General features: G+C 38.0%; 1 protein-coding gene across 1 annotated transcript in view; it reads right to left on the reverse strand.

The window, feature by feature from the left end:
- Positions 1–26,351, reverse strand: part of TENM3 (teneurin transmembrane protein 3) — a 1,412,274-nt gene extending 1,385,923 nt beyond the window's left edge. Inside the window, exon 1 of the mRNA XM_042468494.1 lies at positions 26,331–26,351. The gene's annotated coding sequence lies outside the window, so the exon portion shown is untranslated. The remainder of the gene's footprint in view (positions 1–26,330) is intronic.
- Between the last annotated feature and the right edge of the window lie 1,250 nt (positions 26,352–27,601).

Genomic DNA, 27,601 nt, shown 5'->3' on the forward strand with positions numbered 1-27,601 from the left:
TTTTATTTATATCCCCCTTCTTCCTATGAATTGAGGCGGGTTATAGAAAACCAAAATAAAATAAAATATATTATACATTTGATATTCAGGACAATCCCCTACCCCCCAACCTCCCTCCGTACCCTAAAAACATTAAAAAAAACCAGCAATGATATAAAATACTAATTAAAATTAATTAAAATTAAAATGCTTGAGGCGAGACATCTTTTGTGGGGTTTGAATTATAGAGTCATACAGTTGGAAGAGATCACAAGGGCCATCCAGTCCAACCCCCTGCCATGCAGGAAATCTCAATCAAACCATATCCAACAGATGGCCATCCAGAGCTATCAATAATTGGTGGAAAAGGGGTTTAATCTGGAAAAGAATGCTGGAAGAGATCCATTTTAACAACCTTTTTAAAGGCTTCAAGAGTGGAAATCGGACGGATCTCCTCTGGCAGGTTATTCCATAGCCAAGGAGCAGCAGATAAGAAGGCCCTCTGGGAAACCGCAGCCAGCCTGGTCTTCCTAGGCTGCTGTAAATTCTTCCCAGAGGACCTGAGTGTATGAGGTGGATTGTATGGGAGAAGGCACTTCCACAAGTAATCTGAAATCATATAGGGCTTTAAAGGTACAACACCTTGTACCATGCTCAAAAACCCATGGGCCTGGGTCTGTAGGATTTGGGCGGAAATGCTGAGGATAGTGGGTGTTGGAGAGGTCCTATCCATAGGGTTGCCATGAGTCAAAGTTGACTTGAGGGAAGGTAACAACTACAGTACTACTACTCGCTTTGTGGAATGATCTCTGAAGTGGCTGACATCTTGCCCTTGTTCATCCCTTCATCCTTTTGGATTACCTATACATGACCTGGATTAGACTGATTTTCCTGTAGCTGTTTTCTTTAAGTGAATTAGTCCCTTTGGAGATTTGCTGCCCATAGACATAAGTTATGGTCTCTTAGCTTACTTTGGCCTTAAGCTCTGCAGCATGTTACTCTGGCTTTATGCTATGGAGCATCTTACTTTAGCTTTATGATGTGCATCTTCCCTCCATATTTTTTGATTGAAGACATCAGTAATTATTTTGTCTGGATCCACAGAAGTGAAGACAAAAAGCAGCATGGAATTCCACACTGGTGTTGCTTGTAAACCACTCAGGTGGAAGTTGCCAGTTGACCTTTTAGGACTGAATCTCTTAAACAATTTTTTTGTTTTTAGATAGAGATTTTGAGCTGCTAGGTTTTGAAGAAGGGCACTCTGAAAGATAACCACAATCTGTGGAATTTGTTCAGTAGGTGATCCTTGTTCATTTTTTCTTTTCTTTTTGGAATGAAGATTCACCCCTTGGCTGTGGAGAAAACTGGCTAGTAGTTTTATGGTTATCTATACAAGGAGCCTATTACAAACAAGCTCTCTAATTACAGACTCAACCATCAAAGATGTGATTGCAGTGTTGAAGTAGGCTGATCCAGGAAGATTACTTTGCGCCTCAAAATATACAAGAGAAATGTACCTTAACTTTAGTTTTCTATTTCTGCTTCTTGTTTAGGACATCCAAATCATTACACAGGCTGAACTTTTGTTTTTATCCATTGTGGACTTTTATAATGCAGTTTATATTCCTGTTTTTTCTGCTTCTTGCTGTTTTATTGGTAGTGATGAAATCTTGAGAGTAATAATTTGGACAATCTTTTTTATTTTTAATTATTGAAGTTTACTTTATAGATATTTCATTGTTATTGTAATTGTCAGATAAAGCATTCCCAAAGCAACTCTAAACTGTTTTCCCCTCTGCAAACTAAACAGTCTAAATTTATGAGTTTTTCAGATCTTGTAGCTCCAAGTTAGATAACAGAAAATATACAATTCTTACCTTCGGTAGATCTGAAGGCTCAGTTTCAGCAAATATATATGGATAATACATTAAAAACAAAACAAAACCAGGTACATAAATGATTCTAAGTATGTGAATATTCATTACAAACAAGTTATCATTGATCCATTGGGTCTACAAGCAACGGTCGCCCGCCTCGCCGGGCAGACGGTTTTGCTGCTAGACGCGGCTGGACTACAAGCCCCAGAGTGCTCTGGGGCTTGCCCGGCTCCCTATTGGTGCACGGGGGCGGAAGGGGTGGCCCCTCCACTCCGCGACGCTCTGGGAGACGGTTTCGTTGGTGTGGGGCTTCCGGTCCTCCAAGGCTGCCCATTGGTGGGCTGGGCCTTGGAGGCAGGGCCCCGCACAGCATGCAGGGAGGAAGGGGCCTAGGCCTATATAAGGCCGTGTTGCTGGCCCTTTCCCTCAGTCGGTTGCTTGGCTTCGAGCAGAGCAGAGCCAAGCTGTGGAAGGGAGCAAGTCTTGGTGCTTCTCCCGCCCGCCCACCGCTGTTGTTAGGTGGTTTTTAGTCACAACTTGGTGGCAGCATAGGCCAGGATCTGCACATTGTGGTACCAGGTCTATGGAGCTCTGGTTTGGGAGTCAATAGGTTCCTGGGGGCGAATAGGGCAGGCGTTTGGCCATTGCGGGGGCCAGAACACAGGAGCGCCTCCCGGTGACTAGGGGCTTTGTGAATTGGTGAACGCAAGACAAGGTTTGCGGTCAAGTTGTGTTCCTTAGCCCCTAGGTCATCCCAAGCACCGGGTGGGTGCCCGGTTTGGATAATCAGACTACATCGGGTGGTTTGATTGCACGGATCCTGACCTTATGCTTTGTGCCAACCCTACCAATTGTTTGCAAATAAAGTTGTGGCCTTACTTCCAACATGTTGTACTGTGGTTATTTGACAGCAACATCTGAGGCAACTGTATTTAGACCCGGGATTAAGCCATTACAATGCAGATCTGTGTAAGCAATCTTTATCAATGTCTCTTAAACACTGCTGTCAATATTTCAAAGATGGAAAGTAGCTTGTAGGTCCTATCTGGTGTTAATAATTTATGAGACGAGGGGGACTTCCAACAGGAGCAATGTCTGAATTTGATCAAGCATACTGTAATGCATAACAACAGAAACTTACATGATGTGTTAGATGTGGCACATAAAACCTGTGTTCATTTCAGCTACTCTGTGAAGCCTCATAAAATTTTGAGAGAGTAACAGTACACTTACAATATACTTCTGTCTCAAGTGAAGCAAGAAATACCCATCAAAATCTCCTTTCTACATGCTCTGAACACTACAGAAATCAGGACCATGGTAATGTGCAGTTCATTGCTTTGAGCAAGATCAAAGGGGCTTTGTGCAGAAAAGTACTGTTAGCTCTCACAAGCCACATAAGGTAATTCCTGTATCCACTGACAAATGAGCAAATTTTAAGGTATAAGATTTACACTTTCATTCACAATAATAACAAAAAGGCAATAATTAACACATGTTAATTCAAAGAGTACCTATAAAACTTAGAATAATAATAATAATGACTGAGAATAAGAAGTAAATGAGCAAAACATAATTTAAAATATGGCAAGATGTTTAAGATTAAAAAAGCATCATGAACACACTTTTTTAATGTAGTAAAACTATGCAAGAAACACTTCACTCTGTTGATCTTACACCATGTCGTCTACATGTTGGTTGTGGTATTATGAGAGGAAGAATCAACAGACTATTAAATTAGGTGCATCAAGCTACATGGGCTTGCTGGCAATAGGGAAGGTAATAAAATAAATGCCATTAACCTTGGTTCTTAATTTTGTGAATATTTGTCTCTGTCCAGGGCAGAGCTCACAGATTGCAGAGAGTTCTTCACATCCCCTTTCAATGTCCAGGACCTCTCATACTATATATTGGGTATGCAGTTTTCCTGAGTTCTCAAGAATTGCTGAAAACTAGGCAGGCAAGATTGCACTTTCCCTCAATGACCTTGGATCATCACAATCTCACCTTAAGTGCATCTTTCTGGTCTTATGAAAAAGATGACAATATCTTAGGACAGCATAACAAACTGATTATTTTGTGAAGGAGTATGTTTGTATATTACCAAAGCGCCATCCTTAATTGGCCTATCTACATGGAAACACTCTTTCTTTAATAGCCAGTACAGCTATGGTGATCACTGCTTTTACTGCAGTCATTCATCTAGGTGACAGCTTGTGGTCATAGCAACATGTTTAATTGATGGCTGACGGACTTGGCAGCCAACTCAAAAGACAGCAGGGAAAATTACAAATACGTAACTCAGCTGGCCATTTTGTTAAGACTGTACACTGCCAGCAATTTAAAAAGCAGGAATATGTGGCTATAGGTATTTTCTTGTTTGTTATACTTAAATCTGTTTACTTATATATCTTAAAGGGTTATAGAGTGAAATCTATCATCATGTTTGCATTCATAATAGCACTTCTTGCTACCGCAGGCTTGGAATTTCACTTTATTTGAGTATGTTTTCATGTACTCTATCCACTGTTTTTGATTACTTACGATTGTCACAGAAATTTGTTAACATTTGTCCCACCTACCTGGCAAGAACAATGAGGACACAAAGGAGAACAAAGCTAAGGGCTCTGGAATAATTTTATTTCAATACTAATGTGAATCAAGATAATTTAGAACAGAAAATAAATCCTATTCTGCTCTTGTGAAAGAAAGGATGACGACATAGCAAAGAGATGAACTGAATAACAGAAAAAGTCTGAAGGAAATTATTTTGGGGGGTGGACAAGGAGTGTCTTCAAAGCAAACTAAAGAGGTAAAGTGTACCTTCTATTCACAAATCATTAACAAGATCCCTCCTACCACTATCAGTTATCAGAAAGACACTGGTGAAGGAAAGCAACTAATGCAGATCCTACCAAAAACCACAACAAGTAATTCAAGGATGGAGGATTAGATACAGACCACCAAGTAAAAGTCAGGAGCTGCTTGTGCTTCTAAGAATCAGAAATCTGTCCAGTCATCTTTCTTGGACAGCTTTGATATAGAGTAGATAGTGGTGCAGTGGTGGTTTGTGAGGTCTGAGCAAGGGAAAGCAGGACCTCACACCAATTTGAAATGGTGTATCTTATTGCTCTGGTCAAAATCCACCTATGACTGGCAGCTTTATAAAATTGTAAAGCAGCTCTATGAATCCCTACAAACACTTCTCTTCCTAAATTAGTGGAATGGGACCTCCTCAAACTATATATAATATTTTATTCAGCCTATACTTCCCCATTCGTGGCTCTCTCATTACCTGTGCCTTCGTAGTAGAGAGAACTCAGACTATGCTGCCTGTATTTTACATTGTTGCTATTTAATTCAGACAGAACTCCACATAGTATGCAACCCAATTTCCTGCCACCTTTGCACAAGAGGAGACTGGAGACAGAAAATATAATGTGGCTGTTAAACATTCTGGTTTAAAGATCTGATAGTTAAAGAGGAAGCTTTAGTTACTTTCTTTCCCCCTCCCACCACTTCGTGGAAGCAGAACCAAGAAGGAGATCTTCTCATCCCTTTCGCCCATGGAAATATTACCCATTATTTTAATGATTAAAAAAACACAAAGATCAGTTATGAATTGAGGGAATCTGCTTCTTTTTATTCCACAGGGAAGCAGAAAAAGAAGAAGCAAAGAGAGAGTAAATATCAGATAACTAAGAAAATTCTAGTCAATATATATTTTTTCTTCCATCAGGCTGTTTTTAATACACATACTCCTGTCTCTTTCTAGGAGACATATGTTATCGGAAAGATTAGTTTTGCAGTGCCTATTGCTACTGCCATCCTGAATCAAAGTGAAATTAGAGATGTGCTGACAGTCTAATACCTTGTATCAGGGTTTACCTACAGATAAGAGGTGAAAAAACATGTGTTGAAGGCCACCCTTAAAAACTCTAGGTGCTCTTATTTTCCTGATAAATTAAGGAAAAGTGAATATTTGGAATACTTTACAGCATATCCTTCTACTGTATATACTGTAGAGATCTACAGGTACAAAATATATTTGTGATTCTTCAAATGCTTTCAAAGAGGGCAGCCTGTACCATTCCCTCCAGCTGTCCAAATTTGTCAGAGACAGTCCTGATTAATCTTCTGTCATCTCATTTTTAAAGCTGTGTTTAAAATAACTAGTTTTTCCTCTTCCTCTTCTTCATCCCACTTTCCCTTTGTGTGTGTTCATCTTACTTTAATTGCTGCAAACTGATATCAAAGTGCAAAAGTGTTTTTGATTCATATAACTCAGGAGAGAGGGGTGAGGAGGGGCAGAGTTTTATCCTTTCCAGTAGAATGAGACAAAAGCAAACTGTGGCAGTCTCTCTACATTTCTGTGTTCTTCTTTCATGATAACTTTTGCACAAAGTGACCTAAATAGCCAACTGCAGCAGCTACAATGAGATACAGTAATTCTACAGACATGGGCTATCATGGAGCATGGCTACAAGGACAGGATGGGAAAGGCAGGGTGTTGTTAGGAGCTTATGCAGAGCTCTTCAAACATCAGCACACTACAGAACCTTTAATGTTTAGTCAGTGCTCCCTCCAGTTGAAAACTAGTATGTCTAGTTGAAATCAAGACATGGAAAAATTTAGAGATAAATTAGGTCTTAGACTATGGCCTCTTTTCCCCATACTGTTATGAATGTGAGACACATTTCTGATTTTTATTGTAACAGGAAAGAATATTGCCAAAGTGAAAACAAGAAAAGCATTAAAGGGATCATTTGCACATGTCTTGCCATCAGATTGTCACTGAGGAAGAATGGAAGACAGTGATTGTTACTGGCATCAGAAACAAGGTTTCTATACGGAGATGTTTACTGCAGCCTTGTTGGATTATTGCAGCATTGTGCATTTTACTTAACACAGACATGCTGTCGCAAAAGTGCACAAATTTCAAGCTTGCAGGATCAACTTTTTTCCCCTTAGTAGAAACCTGAGTTCCAAAAATCTGCAGTACAGTGGCTCAGGTAAGTGGACAGCCATAAAAGTCATTTTTCAGCAAAAGGGAGGGAGGATTGTCTAGTTTTTGCTTTTGTTAAACAATGGAGAGTAAGAAACCTTGCCAATCGACTGTGAATTATCCCCAGGCCTTCCAGTAATCTCTCTTTTCTGCCCATCCTTGCTGCCAGCAATTATATGGACCATCCTTGCCTGTAATGCTAGCATTAAAAGATCAAAGAAAAGTCAAAATGGTTAAAAAGCAGACTGGATTTCAGATTATGTATCCTCATTCTTGATCCTGATGAAGAGACAGAGCGGTGTAGTGGTTTGAGTGTTGGAGTACAACTCTGGAGACCAGGGATAGATTTTCCAGTTGGCCACAGAAACCCTCTGGGTGAGCTTGGGCGAGTTACATGCTTTCAGCTCCAGAAAACACCATGATAGGTTTGCCATAAGCTGTATTATCCTACTTGAGAGTATGTATTTTCCCTGGAAGAAGATTAACCATCCATTATGAAGCCAAGCCCTCCCTCCAGTCCATCTGCCTTGGTCCAGGCCTCGGAGGTAGAGAGGAACTGCTGGACCTCTTACCCTTTCCCGCCACCACTCCCTTCTCCTTCTGTGTCATGTCTTTTTAGATTGTAAGCCCGAGGGCAGGGAACCGTCTAATTAAAAAGATTGTATGTACAGCACTGTGTAAATTTACAGCGCTTCATAAATAAAGGTTAATAATAATAACAACAACAACAACAACAACAACAACAACAAAGCTAGGTTTGCTTTTCGTGTTGCTTGGGGGTAAAATGGAACCCTTAATTTGATTCATTGGCTAAAATGACCTTATGAAGGACTGAATTGTAAATGTATTTGTTGCAACATTTAAATACTAGAAGAAATGAAGTAAAATTGAATAATTCCTTGTAGTGTTGGCCTTAGCATTATACTTACATCATACTGTACATTAGTAAAAAGATAACTTATTTTATTTATTGACTGCCAGCAATTATATGGGCTATTCTTGTCTAGTTATTACATAAAACAGTGAGGTTTTGTTGATATGTATTTTTGCCACTTAAATCAACAGGAACAAAAATGTATGCAGTTTTGCTATGTACATTATTTTGGTAAAATATATCAGTTCCTCTGATGATCCACTAGAAGGAGCTAGATAGTAACATCTCAGAGAGCAAGTTCATTTTTTCTTTTTAAAAAGAGAAATGAAAAGATTAAGTTGAAGGTTACATGTTTCCTGAAAACATGTTCTCCCTCACTTTTCACTTATTAGCAAATACTATAATTTCTTACAATAACTAAATTGCTAAATGTTCATTATATGTCCTCAAATAATTTTGGATCTGTATGGAAAGAAAAAAAATGTATGTTTACATGAGCAAGAGACAAAACAAAACTATCCAGACTGAGTAATGGAAAGCAGCAATAGCCAACATATCTCCTAATATAATATCACTGGTATACAGTGGTGCCTCGGGTTACGAAATTAATTCGTTCCGCGGCCGCTTTCGTAACCCGAAAAGCCTTCGTAAGCCGAATTGCCATAGGCGCTAATGGGGAAAAGCCGCGTTTCGTGCGAAAAAGCCGAAAAAAGCACCAAAAATTTTCTTCGTATCCCGAAAAAACATTCGTAACCCGGAACAATGATTCCCTATGGGATTTTTTCGTATCCCGAAAATTTCGTAACCTGGGTATTTCGTATCCCGAGGTACCACTGTAATTGTCTGCTAATTCAAATTAACACAGTGAATCTAGATTGGTATACTTTGAGACTAACTGAAAGAAGCTTGTAGCATGAGTTTTCACAGACTTCAGGCTACTTCCTCAGATGTGTTTGGTGCAGTGGAAAGCCCAAGGACAGACCTATATAGCAATCTATGGGTGAGAATGTCCATAGAAATACAAAACTGTGTGAAGTTTTGGTGTGGAGATGAGGTGAGAAGTTCAGTTTTGATAATAGTAATAGGGTGACAAAGCAAAGATGTTGCCTAAAGCCAAGGTTAGTAGATACCATATGAATGAATATTGAGATGTTGTGTGAGAACCCAAAAGAAGATGTGGTGAACCGGCCAAGAGAGTCCCCATGAGCCTGGGGGATTAGCTAGTGTTATAATGTATGTAGTGTGCCAGAAAACCATTGCCTCTTATCAAACCACTGCTGATGTACTGCAGTTTGTTGATATCCTCCAATTCAGCTGCTTCCCTTTCCAATCTTCCTTTGTAGTCTTTTTTTGAAGGACAGCTGTTTTGAAGTCCAAGCTCGACTACCCAGGAAGACTGAAGTTTTCTGCAACTGGTTTTTGTATATTCCTATTCCTAAAGTTTGATTTGTGTATCTATGGACATAAATCTGACATTACGAATGGGGATATACAAAATATATAATACGCAAAACCTGGTTGTAGAACACTTCAGTCTTCCTGGACATTCCATCTTGTCCCTCTCTCCTCCGTGTTTGATGAGATTCCTACCATGAGATAAGGCCTTCAGTACTTATAAGTAAAACTATTTTGCATCTATTTATTTTTTAACAAAGAAAACTAAGCCTGCTTTTTTATTTCTCTACTAGACCCTGTGTATGGGCCTGTTTTTGGTCATTGTTGGTCATTGCTCACTTTCTGCTTGCGAACATTAATTATTCCCAAACTATTCTCTCTCAAGAGATAGTAGCTGCCAACAGAATTCTGTTAGTGAAACCAAAAGGTGGCAATAGGTTCTTAGAGAATACCTCTTTCTTCCTTCTAACCCATCTGTCTGTATTATCTGAAGAACTGATTCTGAGAGCTTCCCAGACATTACCTGAAGTCTGACAGGCATTACCTATATACACTCATATCGGGAGTTCACAAGCACTATGGCAGGAAAGGGAATAGTGCTGAATTACTGCAGGGCAAATAGCTTTTATCCTTTTTGCAAGCAAAAAGAAGTTCGGCTTCAGAACAGTACCTAATTTCATTTAATTGTATATCATTGGTTCCCACAGTCAGCATGAGCAGATGAAAAATTAGCTTCTATGTAATACTTTGCTGAGTACAATATGTAAAACAAGTATTCTGAAGGCTTGAGAATTATATTCTCTTTGCTGGCTCCCAAATTGCACATTACCTTTAATTAGTAGCACTTGGATCGGTCAGTATTGTGGGGTTTTCTCTTTTGCATTAACTGAATTTTAAGCATAGGAGAACCAGTCTGGATTGGAAATTAGGTGTGGACACTTGTAACCCTTTGCCCCTCCTGATGCTCACTCCTCCCTGCACACCTGTAATTCCTAGAGAAAACAAATCTTCAGTTCAATTGCAAACACAGTGATTCTGTTTTAGATTGGGGTCACTAGTGATCACTGCTGCTGCTGTGTTTTAAAATTTTCTTCTTCTGTCCTAGGGACCAGGTTCACCAGATCTTCCTTTTGAATTTAAAAGGAGAGGGGGAGTGCACCAATTTAGCTGCATGTGGTATATTAAAGGTGACATGTAGTTTGGCCCTGTGTTTTGGTGGACCCTTGTTTTCCTGGCTTCATTCTTTTCCTTCTCAGAATGCTATAAATAGAAACTCTTTATCTGCTATGACTCTTTCTGCTGGAATTCTTCAAGGATCTGTTTTAAGTGTTCTTTTTGTAATTCTTTCCTCTTTCCTCCCCTCTTAGGTGTTGCTATTTGATCTTTGAACACTGATTATTACCTTTAAGTGGAAAATAGGTGGTTTTACTTTGCTTCTTCAAATATATGTCCATTGTCAATTTCTAATATATGTTTATCTTTTTGTATGATTAGCTCAATGATTTTTAATTATCTTTATCTTAATTTATCTACACCTTTCTCCCTCTTGTACAGTGATCTGCAGATGTATTCACATACACCTTTTCACCTTTTCACATTTTGTTGTATTATAACTTGGAACTGTAATTGGTACCCAAAACACTGTGAAGACACAAAATATTTCTATAGTGGCACAAAAGTTAAGTAAAGAAAAACAACTGGCACTTGCTGATTGCATCTTTCATGAATTTAACCGATTGCCTTTATTGGTGTTGGCAGCCATAATGGGAGATATTATTAATATGAATAATTTATTCAGATAATCCATTTTTCTTTCCACAAAGACATGAGTCTTTTGAAATAACAACCCAAGGCATAATATTTTGTCAAAACTTGCATTTCAAGCCAAAGTTCTTAAATATACCCACAGTTTGTCTGCTGTTAATTGTACTGTATCTATAAATATTTGGTTAGTAACTGCACAATTTATGAAATGCATGAATATATTATTGATCATGTTATTATGAAACTTGGATTAAAAATATTTTCATCCTATTCACCACAAATCCCTGAAAGAGTTTGTAAACTCTGCATTCTGTTCCATATTTTTACAGGCTTAACTATGGAACAGAAGCAGATGGAAAGTTCCTCTGCAGTAGAGCATCTAGCTTCTTTAGTGGAAGTCTAACAGAATATGTATCACCCATAAGGACTAAACTGGTGTGTATATCAGTAAATTAATATATTCCTTCAGACAAAATCTAAAATTAAAAAAGATTTTTAAAAAATCAGTATTTTTTGAGGCATGCTCTTTGACTGTTCATTAATTATAAATTTTACTGCAAAAATGAAACTATTAATTGCTATTATAGCTCATCTTTCCTCAAGGAATAATCAATTTTTCCTCCCCATTTTATCTTCACCACAACCTTGTGAAGTAGGTGAGATGGAGAGAAAGTTACAAAATCCAGGGTCATTCTGTGAGTTTAATGGCTCATTGGGGTCTAATATCTGGACTTTCAAAGTTCCAGTCCAATTCTCTAAGAAGCTCACCACATTGGTTTCTTTAGATGAATAGAAAGATTGTATCTAAATATCCATAGTACTATATTCTGTATAAAATAGTACAGTAGTTATTTTACTCTGGTTTTAAAATAGAACATATTTAAGCATTTTAAAATTATATTTTTACACAGTATTTCTGAGACTTCCTTAGCAGGAAGGAAGGAACAAGCAAGCCACTTTAGAACACTGTTCCATGTTGCAATGAGAAATACATATTATAAGTATTTACACAGAGGATCATCCTAACTATTTTACTGTTGAAATCATGATAGAATAGCTAAACAAAAATATAAAATCACTATTGAGGATTCCACAATACATTTAAGACTAATAATAAAGTCATAAATAATAAAGAAAATGATAATAAATAACATAATGAGTTTTAAAAGTTCATCACTAAAAAACAGATCTAACTTCACCTTAATGAAGTAAAAGCAGATATAAACAAGTACAATTCAAAATGTTGGTATTGACCTCTGTGGTCCTAAATGATTTAGGATCAGTCTGTGGAAAGGAGGTCCTTCTCCTGTTCATTAATATTATTGCTAGATTTCTTGTTGGCACTGTCACTGATAATGGCACAAGAAGAAATTCCAGAAAAAAGACCTTTTCAGTAGTGACCCTATGTGTGGAAAGTCTCACGTGTCAAAAGCCACATGTGTGGAATTTGTTTTGTTTGGTTTTTTTATTTATATACCGCTATTCCAAAGATCATAGCGGTGAACAGCAAGTAAGCTAATTAGCAAGTAAGCTAATTTGCCCCCAACAGTCTGGGTACTCATTTTAGCGACCTCGGAAGGATGCAAGCCTGAGTCGAGCTTGGGCCCTTTTGCTGGTCTTGAACTCGCAACCTTGTGGTTTTGAGTGAATGGCTGCAGTACAGGCATTTAACCACTGCGCCACCAGGGCTCCAATGTCTTGGGTAATCCACTCAGCATTTAGTTGCCTATCTCAGGGACTGTGTAGACCGCTTCTAAGGGTGGCTCGCAGCTGCCTTCAGCTGCGCCAGATTGAGGCTGCGGCAACTGCATGCTGCAGCCCCGATCTGGTCTTTGCAGAGTGCAAAAAGGAGCTGCAAAAAGTGGGTGACATTGAGGCTTTACAGCACTCCTTCGGCACTGTGTCATGTGGACACAGTGCCAGAGGACCCCCCTAATGCTGCCTACCATGTGGTGCAGTGCATGGCATCACACCATCCTGGGGCATGCATCATATGGATGCCACATCCTGACACTGCCCGTAGGCTGGCCTTTACGGCTGGTCTGCACAAACTTTATTTCATGCACAAAATTATAAAAAATATTGTGTAAAATTGCCTTCAGATTATACACACGCATACACACACACACACACATATATATATGATATCTATAAAAATCTAAATGAGCTTTGGAGACTATTGCACAGGAGGCTTACCATATGTATATCATCAGGAAATCATCAGAAATTGTGGTTAACCCGTGATGTGCATTCACATCCTTGCACGCTTCTCCCATGAGTAAATCGTCATGGAGGCATTCACGCTCCCTTACCCCATCAGTAAAGTGTTCTTGGATCCACCATTTGGCAATAACGAGATCTTCCATTATTGCCAAAAGGTTGCTCCAAGAATACTTTACTGATGGAACGAGCATGCGCCAATGCCTTCATGATGATTTACTCATGGGAGAACCTTGTGGGGCAGTGAATGTAGATCATGGATTTCCTGTGATTTCTGATTATTTCCTGACTGCAAATCACTCCTGCCTTCCCAGGTTTACACAGTTTACACCCAACTCCTTTCCAGTCAAGCATTTCCTGAAGATGCCAGCCACAGATGAAGCCCACATGCAAATTTCCCACCTCTGCTCTAAAGGAATGATGAGTAGCTTGAAAATGCTGTTCAGTCCTTAGTGTTGTGCTTTCAGTAGCTTTGCTAGCATGTTGGTCTACATTCTATAGCCAAGAAACCAATCCACTACCAGTCTAATCCCTAACAAACCATACAATAATAAAAACGGACCTTATGGGTCACGGTGAGTGTTTATACCCAGAGTCATGAGGTTAGGTACCAATAAATAAGCACAGATCACAAGTTCTATATGTGCTGTTCTTCTTGGCAGAATAATATTGTCTTGAGGAGGGGGTGTTTTTCTTTCTTTTTTTTAATGGGGCTTGGAAACCATCTTTCCCCCCCCCCCTTTCCCTTTGGCACACTCACAATTCCACAGGTGTGAAAGTACATTTAGGGGCTGTGCTTTGATTAATGTTTTTCTGCTGCAGCTTATATAGGTCTCCTATTGTGTTGTGACTGGCTTCTGGTTAATCACAATTTTAACCATTCACTCTGGCTAAAATGCGAGTGTGCCTACATACATGTGACAAAGAGATATATGTGTGGAGTCGGTAAGGCATCCTCTTTAATAACCTTGTCCATTCTTCCTTCCTTTTTTCTCCGCTGTTCATTAGCTGGCCTTTCCCTGCTCAGTCTTCTGTTTTGCAACTTGGACTCCAGCTACTTATGTAAACTTTCAGTCTGTGTCTTTGTGTTTAGCCTAAGAGATGCCATTTTTCATTTAGGAAACTAGTTTTGTAGTTCCCACGCTTCATGATTGTACTAACTGCTGAGGTCTCTAAAAAACCCCGTAAGGGGAGACATTGTTGATTAGCTCAAAGGAGTTACAGACAAATGTCTCAATTTATGGACTACTAGATGTTGCATTCCCTTTGTATTCAGCCTAAACAAGCTGAATAGACATTAGACAACAAAGAGTGATAAACATGCCTTGGCAAGCTCTTGTGTATTAGGACATGCACTGTCAAAATAACTGTGATGTGACTTTGACTTTTCTAAAAATACTATTTACTTTCAGTAAACTTTATTTGTTCCACTTTCTTGCTGTCAAGACATTTCTAACACATTCAGGCCTCATGCTACAGCTCTGTGTTGGCCTGGGAGTGTGGCAAGACTGATTTTTTCAGTTCCTGCCCAACAATTACAGTATATGGAATCACTTCAGTGCAATCTTGTTTCATTCACATAACAAAGAGTATTACATACACTATTTTAACGCTTCTAAATACAAATACAAAATATCTCCAGCCAGACATCTCACTTCAACAAAGTTTCAGATTAAATATCCATTTATTTATTTATTTAATTGTTCCCATTTCTATTGCTCTCTCTCTCTCTCTCTCTCTCTCTCTCTCTGATGGCATCTTTCTGATGTGCCTTTATGAACAGCTTTATGAAGAACCAAAATGGAAAAACACACATACACACAAATATTATATTCCATCCATCATTTCCTAAAACAGTACAGAAAAAAAAAAGATCATTGTTCCACATCACAAGTGCAATGCAGAAATGGGTGATGGTCATGAAATTTGAGTGATGAAAACAGCCTGGTAGATCTCAATACCTCTCCTCTTCATTTCCTTATATTTACTTTAATCATTTTAAATAAATGAACAATGTGTTCCATAAATCTGAATAAAAAAATTGTCACAGCATCTCATTTTTAGAGGTCAGTGAAGCTGTCTGCTTAATGGAGTGTCCTAGAATAATCTATTTCAATTTTATCTCCTCTTCTTTTTAGTAAATAGTCTTATTTGGATTAATATCATGATTGTATTGTAAACTACATAATAAATAGATACAGCTATTTGTCTTAGTGTGTATTAATAGAAGAAAAATGTATTAAGGGAAAAAACACATTGTAAATTACATTTGTCACCCTTAAGCAATCAGCTAGCTCAAGAGTCCTTGCTCCAAAAGCTATTATTCACTCCTAATAGACTTGCTATTTACCATGCTGTCCTGAAACTCTTCTTCTTGTTGTAAAAGAAAAGTTATTGCAGGGCTATAGTATCTGAGTCCTTCGTTTATCTGGATTCCTACATATGTTTAGTTCTAATAATCCCAGTAACTTCATTCCAAGTACTGGAGATGGATACATATTGTACTATATACTATACACAGTGTAGTGCTACCATATAGTCCTATAATAGTAGAATGCAGTATAGTACTCTATATCTGACACACTACTGTATTATCAGCTATAATAAATAGTATGATACTATATCTTAGATTATTATTGGTCAGCAGTAGAGATGGATATATGATACCGTATTGTTTAAATACAGCTTAGGTCCATTGGCATTTGATTTACCATTCAATCTTTACATGAATTACTTCACACCAGGAGTTCAAATGATCCCTACCACAGAAATTATTAACATTTTAGCAACACTAGTTGTCACTAACAATAATTTTACATGCAGTGGAAAGCACTACATAAAACTATAGGTTAGAGCAATGAGTAATTGCATGATTTATTCTTATGCAAATATATTCATAGTTAAATTATAAAATAATATCATTCAAAGGCCAGTGGGAACCCTCTCATATTTTTATTTATTTTTATTTTTATTTATTTCATCTGTATGCTGCCTTTCTTCCAGGAGGTATCCATATGGTGATGGTACGCAACTGGCATCATTATCAACTAGAGTAAGAGAAAAGAATGCTTTAAAAAGGTTGTACAGTTGGCCTGCCCCTTACGCAAGGGATCCATCCTGGACACCCTCACCCCGCGTAAGAGGAATTGAGCATATGTTCAAATCTCATTAAGGACAATGGAACGTGATCCTGCGGTGCGCCATGGAGTACACCATGGGTACGCACCCCATTGTTTCTGTCAGGTCTTGCCTTCCGTGTCAGATCAAGTCTGTGGAAGGCATAAGGAGTGGGCCAACTGTATTATGTATCAATTCTGTTCACTGAACAATTGGGTTTATATCTAGCAATACAACTGAATACCCACATATCCCTTTCCTTAACATCCTATTCACCATTGAGAATTTAAAAATGACACTGTTCTTCACAATAAACCACTAATATCCGTATTTATCTGGATTGCAGATCTTTCCACCCAAATGCATGTAAAAAGAAATATTACCTACAATTTGGATGTAAGAATCAAACACATCTATAATACTGAAAAAAATGAAAGAGAGAGAGAGAGAGAGTAGAAAAAGTTGAGCAACAACTTTTTCATATCATACCCACCATATCTAACAAAAACACGAATCAAACAAAACTCAGCATAACTTGGTTCACAGGCTGGCTGGGAGGAAAACTCCGACTGATAATGCAGGCAGAGGCAGCTAATCACAAGCAGATAGAAAGTGACCTTGCCTGTGAGAGTCTGTTAAGAGAAAGGCATTGGTCAAGCAGCCCAAGTAAAGGGAGGCAACAGGAATCAAGATCAACATGGTCCAAAGGTCAAAGAAGCCAAAAAGCCTTTAGTAGGAATACAGGAGTCTAAACACAGACAACAGGAACGATGGCCATGAAACACACAAGTTGTTGGCTGAAGCTGTTCAACAGGGAGGGCTGGCTGCTCTGCAACAGGGAGAGCTGCAGGCTGTTCCCTATCTGGAAGACTTGCCTTGGTCCCTTCCTCAGCTTCCTCATTGGACTCTTCCTCCAGGTAGCTCTTGGCCCATGACACAGCAATTCATTCAAGTTCTGATGGGTTTCTGTCCAGCATTTCCTAATTGGTATATAGGAATCAGGGCAAAAAGTAAAGGTAAAGGTAGCCCCTTGATATGAATGTCTAGTTGTACTCAACTGTAGGGGGTGGTGCACATCTCTGTTTCTAAGCCAAAGAGTCAAACAAAACAAACAAACAGCTTCATTTATATACCACTTCATACTGAACTAGCAGTGTCTAAGTGGTTTTTAACTGTAAGCCAATTGCCCCCAACAATCTGGGTACTCATTTTAACGACTTCGGAAGGATGCAAGCCTGAAACAAGCTTGAGCCCTTTTGCTGGTATTGAACTCTCAACCTTTCCCTCTTGTATCAAGTACAAGCTTTGATTGCTTGATTGCAGCCTTGAGTGACATGTTTCTTCTGGGTATTTGTTACACCAGTGTAGGGGAATGGAGTTTGTCAGGACTAAATAAAGATACTTGCAAATATTTCCATCCTCAGTGTCATGCATGCATGGCACACACACATATCCACTTTGCATCTCTTTCTCTTTCCTTTTTGCAAAAATGAATACATAAATAAATGTTCACAGAAGGGACTCAACGGGGCCTAAAATAGTCTAGGACATGCAAAAAATCTCTCCACATCCTGGAATGCATGAGGCACATTTTGGGGTAAACATTTGAAAGTGCTGAAAAACTGCAGCCCTGGAAGCACCATACAACCTACAAACCTTATTTTTTCAACTCCTGTCTAAGAAGAAACAGAAGTTTACAAACCCAGACTCCTCAATCTTCATCCACTAATAAGGATGAAGAACTGGTTTCATCAACCATTGTGGCACAATTTGCCCAGGGGAGGAGGGAGTGCTGCTCAACCAATTGCTACAGTTTGGGGGAAGTGGAATTGATTCTGTTTAGCAATGTTGTGGGTTCCTGAGCAGAAAATGATTAATTTTGTAAGACAGTATCTCTATTTCATAACCCTCCAATGAGATGACACTTTTAAAAAATGTGGGATTGGTGGGTCATTTAATTTTGTTTGTTGAGGAATGGCACTTGATGGAGCTTTTCTGTGTCATCTGTGCAGCACCATGAAGGGAAAGGAGGCCATATAATAGGATCAAACTATCCAAGGAAATAAGGGATGGCCTCTTGATCTGTACATTTTTTTTAAAAATTTAATGTTCTTGTGGTGGGGTGCAAATTCTGGTTTTGAAGCCTGAACCTCAGGTCACTTTAGATGCCTCTAGTGCATTTGGTTTTGGCATTATTTTCAGAGGTATGTTCTGTTTATAGCAATGGTCTGGTTCTTGGATTGAATTTGGGATTTTTAGCAAGTTATTTTACTTCATTATAGCCATAATTTGTCCATGACTGTATATAATGTTAGCTGTTCAGTATATTTCTTTAGTATTGACAGCAATGATCTATCAATTTTAAGTCTTCATATCAGGCACACCTGTTTCATGTATCGGCTCTGACAGCATTTTTGGAACATTTAACATTTGTGGGCTAATGGGTAAATTTAAGAGAGATTCTTCTGTGAAGACCTTGGGCTTTGGAATATAGAAAGAAAATATGCTCTTCTTTTGAGGCCTGGATACTGAAAGGAAGCACTCTCAGTAACATTATTTGCTAAACACTAAGAAAAACTATTTAGCAGGGAACCCAAGTGATTTTTTTTAAGCATTATCATAAGACAGTTTCCCCTGTACTGAGCATTTGTTTGTGCTTGTTATACAGAGAACTTTGCAAGCATTAGGTTTTAGTGCATTTCAGTTTTGGACCATTTCTCGCATACTAAAGAGCTATACCTTTAAGTTTCTCGAGCTGGTCTATTAAATAACTGTAATAACAGGAAACAAGCACAACACCAACTGGGAAACAGAAAGAGTAAAAAGAGTCTATTCAAAAAATATGAATAGCATCATAAATAATATTGTGAGAAATATATATGACACAGAACAACAAGAGTCTATAGGTGATTCAGTATAACTGATACCAGGTTAATATAAAACACTATAAATGTATATATGAGAGATATGAAGCTTATTGGCAATACATTGTAGCCAAATATGACACAATATAGTACCATAGATACAAATGAGTATGTCAAACAAGGCCAGTCATATTGTAAAACAATAGTTCAACCCTGAATTTGGAAATCGATAATGAAGAATAGAATCGTATCAACATCAAGGTCCATTTCAATTTGAATAGGACAACTAAATATACCCCACAGGCTGTGCACCACTGAATTGCTGTAATGACTAGCTGAAAATGACTACTCCTGGAAATCTGAACTTTGACCACCGTGAGCATTTCAAGCAGGAAAATGTGTTTACTTTCTGTTTGTCCATTTAAGAACAAAGTTTGAATTAATTTAACCTGGGGGAAAAGATTGCCTTTTTCATGAGTGCTCTTTGACTACTGCCTAAAGGTTTCCTCAACAATTATTAGTAGCATATGAAATATCTACCAAGATTCTTTAGATCTAAGAAGTCAGATGCTGTTCAGAGACAATGATCATTCTTTGTTTTTGCATCTACTTTTAAATGTATTTGGATATCAATGCCAGCCAGGCAACATCTGCAACAGTAGTGAATCTGTGTCCAGAAATAGAGGCTTTGGATCTATCAGAGATAAATCTATTTAAAGCTAACTGAAAGAAACGAACATTTCAATCTACAAGTTGACTAATGGAGGCATCTACACTGACACCTTAATTAAGAACAAGCAGCATTTCTCAAACCAGCTGAATCCTTGAGAATCTATGGCAGCAATATCTGGATTTTGTGTGGCATTAAAGATATCCGATCATTAAACAACAAAATATTGTCAGTTAGGTGGACTGACCAAGGGACGCTCACATAATAAGAAGAGAATAAAATGTGAATACAGGATAACATCTGGTCAGCAGTTCAAGATCCAAATGCCATGTGATGGAGTGAGTTCCTGTCACTAGTCCCGGCTTCTGCCAAGCTGTTTCAAAGCATGTAAAAGTGCAAATAGATTATTAAGACCACTTCAGTGGGAAGGTAACAGCATTCCATGCAGTCATGCTGGCCACCTGACTACAGAGTCATTTTTGACAATGCTGGCTCCCTTGACTTAGTAATGAAGATGAGCACTGCCCCCTACAATCAGACATGACTAGACAATCTTGCCAAAGGCGAAACCTTTACCTTTAACGGATAAATACGGTGTGAAAGTGGATGACAATCAGGTCTACTATTTCTTTTCACCTAATGCTAAAAAGGACACATCATTTCTAAACTGGTTCCTATAATCACTAATGGGTTGGATTAAGGCAAACAAATTGAAATTTAAACCAGACAAAACAGACATCTTCCTGGTTGGTCAAAAGGCAGACCAGGGAATAGGAATTCAGCCTGTGCTATATGCAGTTATTATCCCCCTAGCAGTGAGGAGGCTGTCATGCATGGTGATCCTCTAGAGTCAGTCCCCATCCTTCTATGTGGCTTCTAATTCTGGGCTTTTCTACAGCAAAAGAGCCTGTTGTTTTGACCTATTGTTTTTGACAGTTAGTCTTTACTCTGACCTGGCTATGAGTTACGCTGATCCCTGTAATTTCTATACTGCTTGGAGATTGTTCTCTTCAATTTTAATCAGGGACCTTATGAACTCATGGGGTACCCATCCTTAAACTGAAAATCCCAAGAATGTTGCCAGGATAAATAAACTAGGGGCATTTCTTTTCCTAGGGTCAGTGATGGTCCGCCTGTTCCCCATCACTGATCCATATTTAGCTATGATTTTACTTTTAGTTTTTTGCTCTGTTGGTTGCATTTGTGTCACTTGCCACCAGAGATCTTACTGCTTTCTTACTTGTACATTCTTTTACCCATCATTACAAGTCGTGTTGTACCCTGCCACTGATCATCCTTCAATTTTGCTAGTGATTTTCTTTTCTTGGTTAGTAGAAATTGTGTTGTGTCCTGCTGAAGATCCTGCTTAGATTTTGTTTCCTCAACCTAGATAGGAGCAGTTGTGTTGCACCCTGCTACTGAAAGTCTGTTCAGTAAAGACAGTTGTGTGCACACCTATCTGCTGGGTTAACATGCCAGATTACCGCCCTACACTCTTATAGTGCTGCTATTTGACTTGTATTGCTCTGGGTACTTCCTGTTGCATTCTGAGGCATCTTTGAGGCATCATACAATGAAGGATTTCTCCTTGTGAATACCTTTGAGGCATCATGTGATGAAGCATTTGTCTATTGAGGTTTTTTTTTTTAATATAGCTGCCTGTCAAGGGGCCTCATGTGGGTATGTCCATGGAGGAAATGATAGACTTCACCAGGAGTTAACCATCACCTCTACTGCAGTTCACTAGGCAGGGCCTTCTCTGTATACCTAATTTAGAAATTTGGCTGTGATAGAGAATATAGAATAGAGCATTGTTTCATAAATGTCTTTGAGCTAAATTGTCCTTAAGTGATGATCTTCTGGACTGAGTTGTTTGCTATTAGCATAGCTGCTTTCAACATTACAGACTGGTTTAAATCCATGTTTATATCCAGCTGTGCTGTTCCATCTCTTTTTTCTGGGTGTGAGGAGGGAAGAAGTATCAATGTCTTGTTCCTCACAATCACAAAAGTTACAACTGAATACAGAAGTTGCAATTGAATGCTCTTTTCTGTCACTGAATCATGGTGTCTGTGTGATTAGCTTTAGGCTGAAAACCATGATATTTCAAACATATGCTCCTTTTTTTAAAAAAAAAGGATAAAAGATGTAATATGGTATCTTATGTAACTTTTGTTCTAGAAGATGGTTGTCAATTTTTTCCCCTCAGAGTGAAATGAAATATGTGTTTCCTACTCTGATTGCATTCCTCTTCTCTCAAGGGAAAAAAAAAAGCATTGCTGCTCAAATCAATCTTTACTGTAGCTACTGACACCTGAAACTATGTTATAATAGTCTCATCTATTTCTGATTTATGTGATAAATGCATTTATTTCACACAGCAACAAATGTTTTCATATATTAGCATGCTTTCTTTTCAGTTTCCAAAATTTCTGAATAAAGTCTTTAATTTTGTTCTAGTGACAGAAACTTAATGTTTTTTCCCCTTTCAAGCTGTTCACTTTATTAATGAAAGAAATCTTTTCAGCATTTTTCTGAAAAAGATATTCACTTCAATTTTCTGTAAGAGTGAATACTGGCAGAATGTTGAATATTTATTTTTATTTGAGTTTTAGATGCTAAAAGATAAGTTGAATACATGCCAATACAATGAAAATATCAGATTCTTTTTACTAATAGGCAATACAGTCCTGAGAAAGTCTGCTCATAAATTCCAAACTTAATTCAGGGTGTTGGTCTTAATTATTTAAAGCCCCAAACAGCCCTAGGATGTTATGCGTTTGAACATCCTTCTTCATCCTAAATCTGCCCGTTCACTTATTGTCATTTCAGCCTCTCTTAAGGAGCTGCCAACCTCCAAGGTTTGAAGGGTGATTTCTGGAAGGTCTTAGAAGGACTTAGAAGAGGGAGAAGTGAAAATAGGAGGAAGGAACATTGACAATCTAAAATATGCAGACACCATACTACTAGCAGAAGGCATCATATACTTGGAACAATTACTAAGGAATGTCAAAGATGAAGAATAGTAAGCAGACCTGGGAAAACAGAATTCTATGTCATGATGATGATGATGATGATGATGATGATGATGATGATGATACTATAATGGGATTCGATTCATCAGTATCAGCTACATTCTCAGGGAGCTGGGGATATTTAGCCTGGAAAAGAGAAGGTTAAGCGGTGATATGATATAGCCCTGTTTAAATACTTAAAGGGGTGTCATATTGAGGAGGAAACAAACTTGTTTTCTGCAGCTCCAGAGACTAGGACCTGGAGCAATGGATGCAACCTACAGAAAAAGAGATTCCACCTCAACATTAGAAGGAACTTCCTGATAGTAAGGGCTGTTCGACAGTGGAACAAACTCCCTTGGAGTGTAGTGGAGTCCACTTCCTTAAACAGAGGCTGGATGGTCATCTGTTGGGGATGCTTTGATTTAGATTTCCTACACAGCAGGGGTTGGACTGGATGGCCCTTGCAGTCTCTTCCAACTCTATGCTTCTATGCTTCTAAATGTTAATGACTCAGGCTGCATCCACACTGCAGTTGACACCATTTTAAGTGTCATGGCTCAGCGCTGTGGAATTTTGGGAACTATATTTTTGTGAGATATTTAGCCTTCTCTGTCAGAGAGCTCTGATGACACAATAAACTACCATTCCCGGAATTCCCTAGCAGTAAGCATGGCAGTTACAATGGTGTCAATCTGAATTATTTCTGCAGTGCAGATGCAGACTTAATAATGCTAAATCAAAGAAAGTTATTTATTCATTTTTTTAAAAAAATGTAATTTGCAATTAAAAACTACAGTGGTCCCTCCACATTTACTGGGGTTAGGGGTGAAGGACCCCCATGAATGTGGGAAAACCACAAATAAAAAACACTATTCTTTTTACCTAAGAGAACACCTCTCTAGGAATCTCCAGGTCCTCCAGTGCAACTCTATGCTCAACACCTACCAGAAGTTTATAGTAGAATCATCACCACTACCTTCTTCTCTTAAACAGATTTACTTCATTCCTCTGAGAGTTAAGACCAAGATGAGCTTTGCAGTGCATTTTTAACTTACAAAAAGAACATGGGTTATCAAATGGCTGACTACTATGTGTCACAGTAGGCCAGAAGCTAAACAGATCTTTAACATGAAGGCACAAAACAACAACTTATTTTTTATGGTCTGAGTGGATCAGTGTATTTTATAGGCTTTTTGAAAAAATGTCCTTCCATCCACTGTTAAGCATTTTAATATTGACTTCCCAAGCCTATGGCTATTTCTGTTAGAAAAGAAGTACATGGAGGGCAAGACTGATGTGTAGGCAGACTCACAAATTGAACCAACAGGGTCATAGTAAACATACATAGATATTGATTTAAATATTGATCATTATTGTATTGGAAATGGAATTTTACCATCTTAAAAACTTTCCATGGCATTCTTCCTATATCTACCTCTCATCATGTCAAGTTATAAATGAGAAATCATAGTTTCCAAATTATGATGTATTAAAAATAAATTATAGTTAACAATGCTACAGTTATTATCAGTTCTCTCAAGAATTGAACTTTCTGAGATATTTTTTTTAAAAAATAATCTTGTATTTGAATCACAGTCTGAAAAAAGTAATTTGTTCACATTGCACATTACATTGGCCCACTGTTACTAGTTACAGTTATGGAAAGTAACTTGTTATGTTGCTTGTTGAGCTGATTATTGTTTTTTCCAGCAGTTTCTGTTACATTCTTGAGAGAGAAAAATAAGATTGATAAAGAGAATAGCATAAAATTTGAAAGATCTTGTCAAAAACTTGCTCTTTAAAAAGTAGCTTTTGAACATAAATGAAACCAGTTACACATTATACCAATAAAATAATGTCACTCTTACTCAATGATTTGCTTTTGAGATGATCCTTCATCTCATCCTTGTCCCCTAAAAAGTATCTAGTTAATTATGTAACTTGTAATGTGCTACTTTCAAGTTCATGTTTTTAACTTTCCATCATGAAAAGCAGAAAAAAAGTTTTAAAAATAACTATTTATCACTGTGTAAACAATTTCTTCAACATTATTAATACTTATATGGGTGAAAAAATGGGGGGAAATGCATACACAGAGTGTGATAATGCAGTTGTAAATTATTTAGTGTTTATGAGCCAAACTACTTCCAGCTAGCAAAACGTTACTTTACCACCTAGGATGGCAGAGACAGAAAGGCTAGTAGAGGGTAATCTCTACTAGAAGGGTCAAACCTCTGCTTCCTTAGATATGATAAAACCTGAGAACAGATTTTTCTTTAAGGGGCAAGAGACTTTATTAGTTGAGGGTGTCCAAGATTTTAGTTACACTCCCCTAGCTGGTTGCTGGTTCTAAGGTGTCTATGGAATGTACTGCATATACTCAACTATTAGCTGACCTCATGTGTAAGTCAAGGCCAAGTTTGGGGGCCAAAATTCTAGATTCTGATATGACCCATGGAAAAACTGAGGGAGAAACTTAGGGGCATGTAACAAAGGATCTAAAGGATGAAACAAAGAAAAATGGTGTCAACAAACTTACAAAATTCCAGCAGGCATAAATGTGCTCACGATACACACACACACACACACACACACACACACACACACACACACTTCAAGATATTATGATACCCAGAAACCTGATTTAATCATGAATAAAACTTTGTTAAACTCTCTGCTAAGCCTCAGAGTGCTTTTGGTTACCTGGCACACACAGATTCCTTTCTTCTACAGGTGAAAGGGAGGTGAAAGTGGTCTTACTTTGGGCTACTCATACTTCTGCCTTTGACTGGGAAAAGTGGAAAAGAAGGTGCTGGGGAGCATGTGAATAGAAACATGGAGCTCTTGTGTAGCTAGCCCTCTCTTTTGTTCAAGGGTTTAGGACAGAATAAAAGCTATGACAAGGAGAACTGGAGGAGTATTACAGTAAAAAAATGAGACTTTTTTTTACTTTTCCATTTTATAGACAATCCATAAAATGTTAACATAATATTTCTGATGTTTATATTTATTTATTTTGGGATTATTATATTTATATGTAGAAGGGGTTTTTTTTTCACATTGGGGAAGAGAAATCACATTGATATATACTGCAATAGGGTGTAGGTATTAAAATAATTTTCTCCCCAGGTCTCGATGATCTCAAGCAGGAAAGAGCTCAAAGCCATTATTTATGACAGAAAGCTTTGACCCCAATGACAGCTCACCTGCTCTCAAGGCAGCCCACACACGCACGCCACAACCACATGGTGTGGCATCAAACTGCTCTGCTAGGTAATTTTTAAAAAAAATTCCCCATCACCATCCCTGCACACCATTGCACAATCACATCTCTGGCGACAACCTGCTTCCTAGATGCCATCCCACTGGATGGCCACCCCTCTTTGATCATGGACACAAGCACACTTGTGATGTTCCACTGGGACATTGCATCAGATGAGAGGTGTACCCAGTAAGACACCAGCAATGCACAATCATGCCCCCCCCCACATGTCCCCTTCACCCCATGCCCCCTCTTGGACTGTGTGATTTGTGTATGTTGTACTTACAGCCATTGCAGGTGTCACACTTTTCCTCCATAGTCAGCCCTGTGTCTTCTGAATACTCCAAACATCACCAGATAAAGTTGATGATCAGCTGTAATGTCTTCCTGTACAGAAAATTCAGGCTGAACGTTTCAGCTCCTTCGAACTCCATTATTGTAAGCTTCTATGTTAATTGAATACACAGAGCACAAATTTGTCTAGAGCTAATTTTAGCTATGTGAAGGCATCCTTAACCTTCTTTTTCAATTTTTTAAAAACCACATGGATATTATTATGCAATTTTGTGTTTTCAAAGTATAGTTTATCATTTATTTTACTAGTGTTTATGAAACATTTTGGAATTTAGCAATTAGTGATGCAGAAGTTATCTGTTAAATGAAGCAGAAAGAGAGCATCAGGCTCATCAGAAGAGTCAACAATCATACAGAGATATTGCTTCTCAGACCTATGTTAAAGACCAAGCAGAGTTCACATTATATCCCACTCTCTGGGAGTATCATAGAATGATCATTTTTTTGCTTGAGTAGGTTTTTGTTGGTTTAAAATTCCCTCAAATCAAATTAGGACATGGAAATAACCTTATAATTACCTCATCATTTTCAATAAAATATTTTTAATTACTGAAGTTGAAGAGAGCCTCTTCCCAGTTATTCTGGGAGAACATTTTCTTCTACCCCACTGCTACAAAATATGGTAAACAATTTGGCAGCTTGTGCCAATTAAAATCCCACAGACCTTTGGAACATACGGTCCAATTAAAATATTTTAACTACATTAAAAATAAGTGAAAATTTAAACTCTTGATCTAATGTTCAGGTCTCTAATAGTGTATCTGAACCTTGTAAATCTCGTAAATTTAATTAGACAGTGTTAAGTTCTTTCTAGCTGAAGTTACAGATGTTTCAAACTGGGAAAATCAGCAAGCCCTGGGGTTTGTTTGGTCTACAGTGGTGTCAGATTTTCATGGATAATTTAATGGCTAATAACTCTAATTTTTACTCATAAAGTAAGAGATGATAAATTATGATTGCACTAAAACCATAAAATTAACCCTGTAGGCTTATGTTCTTTTCCCCAGTAAGCATTCAGGAAATTAATTTCAGATACATTAAGGATTTTTGTTGTTGTTGCCAATAGTCCTTGAGATGTTATAATGATATATTACAATGAGATGGAAAAGTCAAAGAAACAGTAAATTAAACAGTTCAAAAAGATTATGCATCATGAATAGCTGTATCTTTATTCCACTGTGCTCATTATCTGATAATGTTGCT

Source organism: Sceloporus undulatus, chromosome 5 (assembly GCF_019175285.1).
Source record: "Sceloporus undulatus isolate JIND9_A2432 ecotype Alabama chromosome 5, SceUnd_v1.1, whole genome shotgun sequence".
Taxonomy (NCBI): domain Eukaryota; kingdom Metazoa; phylum Chordata; class Lepidosauria; order Squamata; family Phrynosomatidae; genus Sceloporus; species Sceloporus undulatus.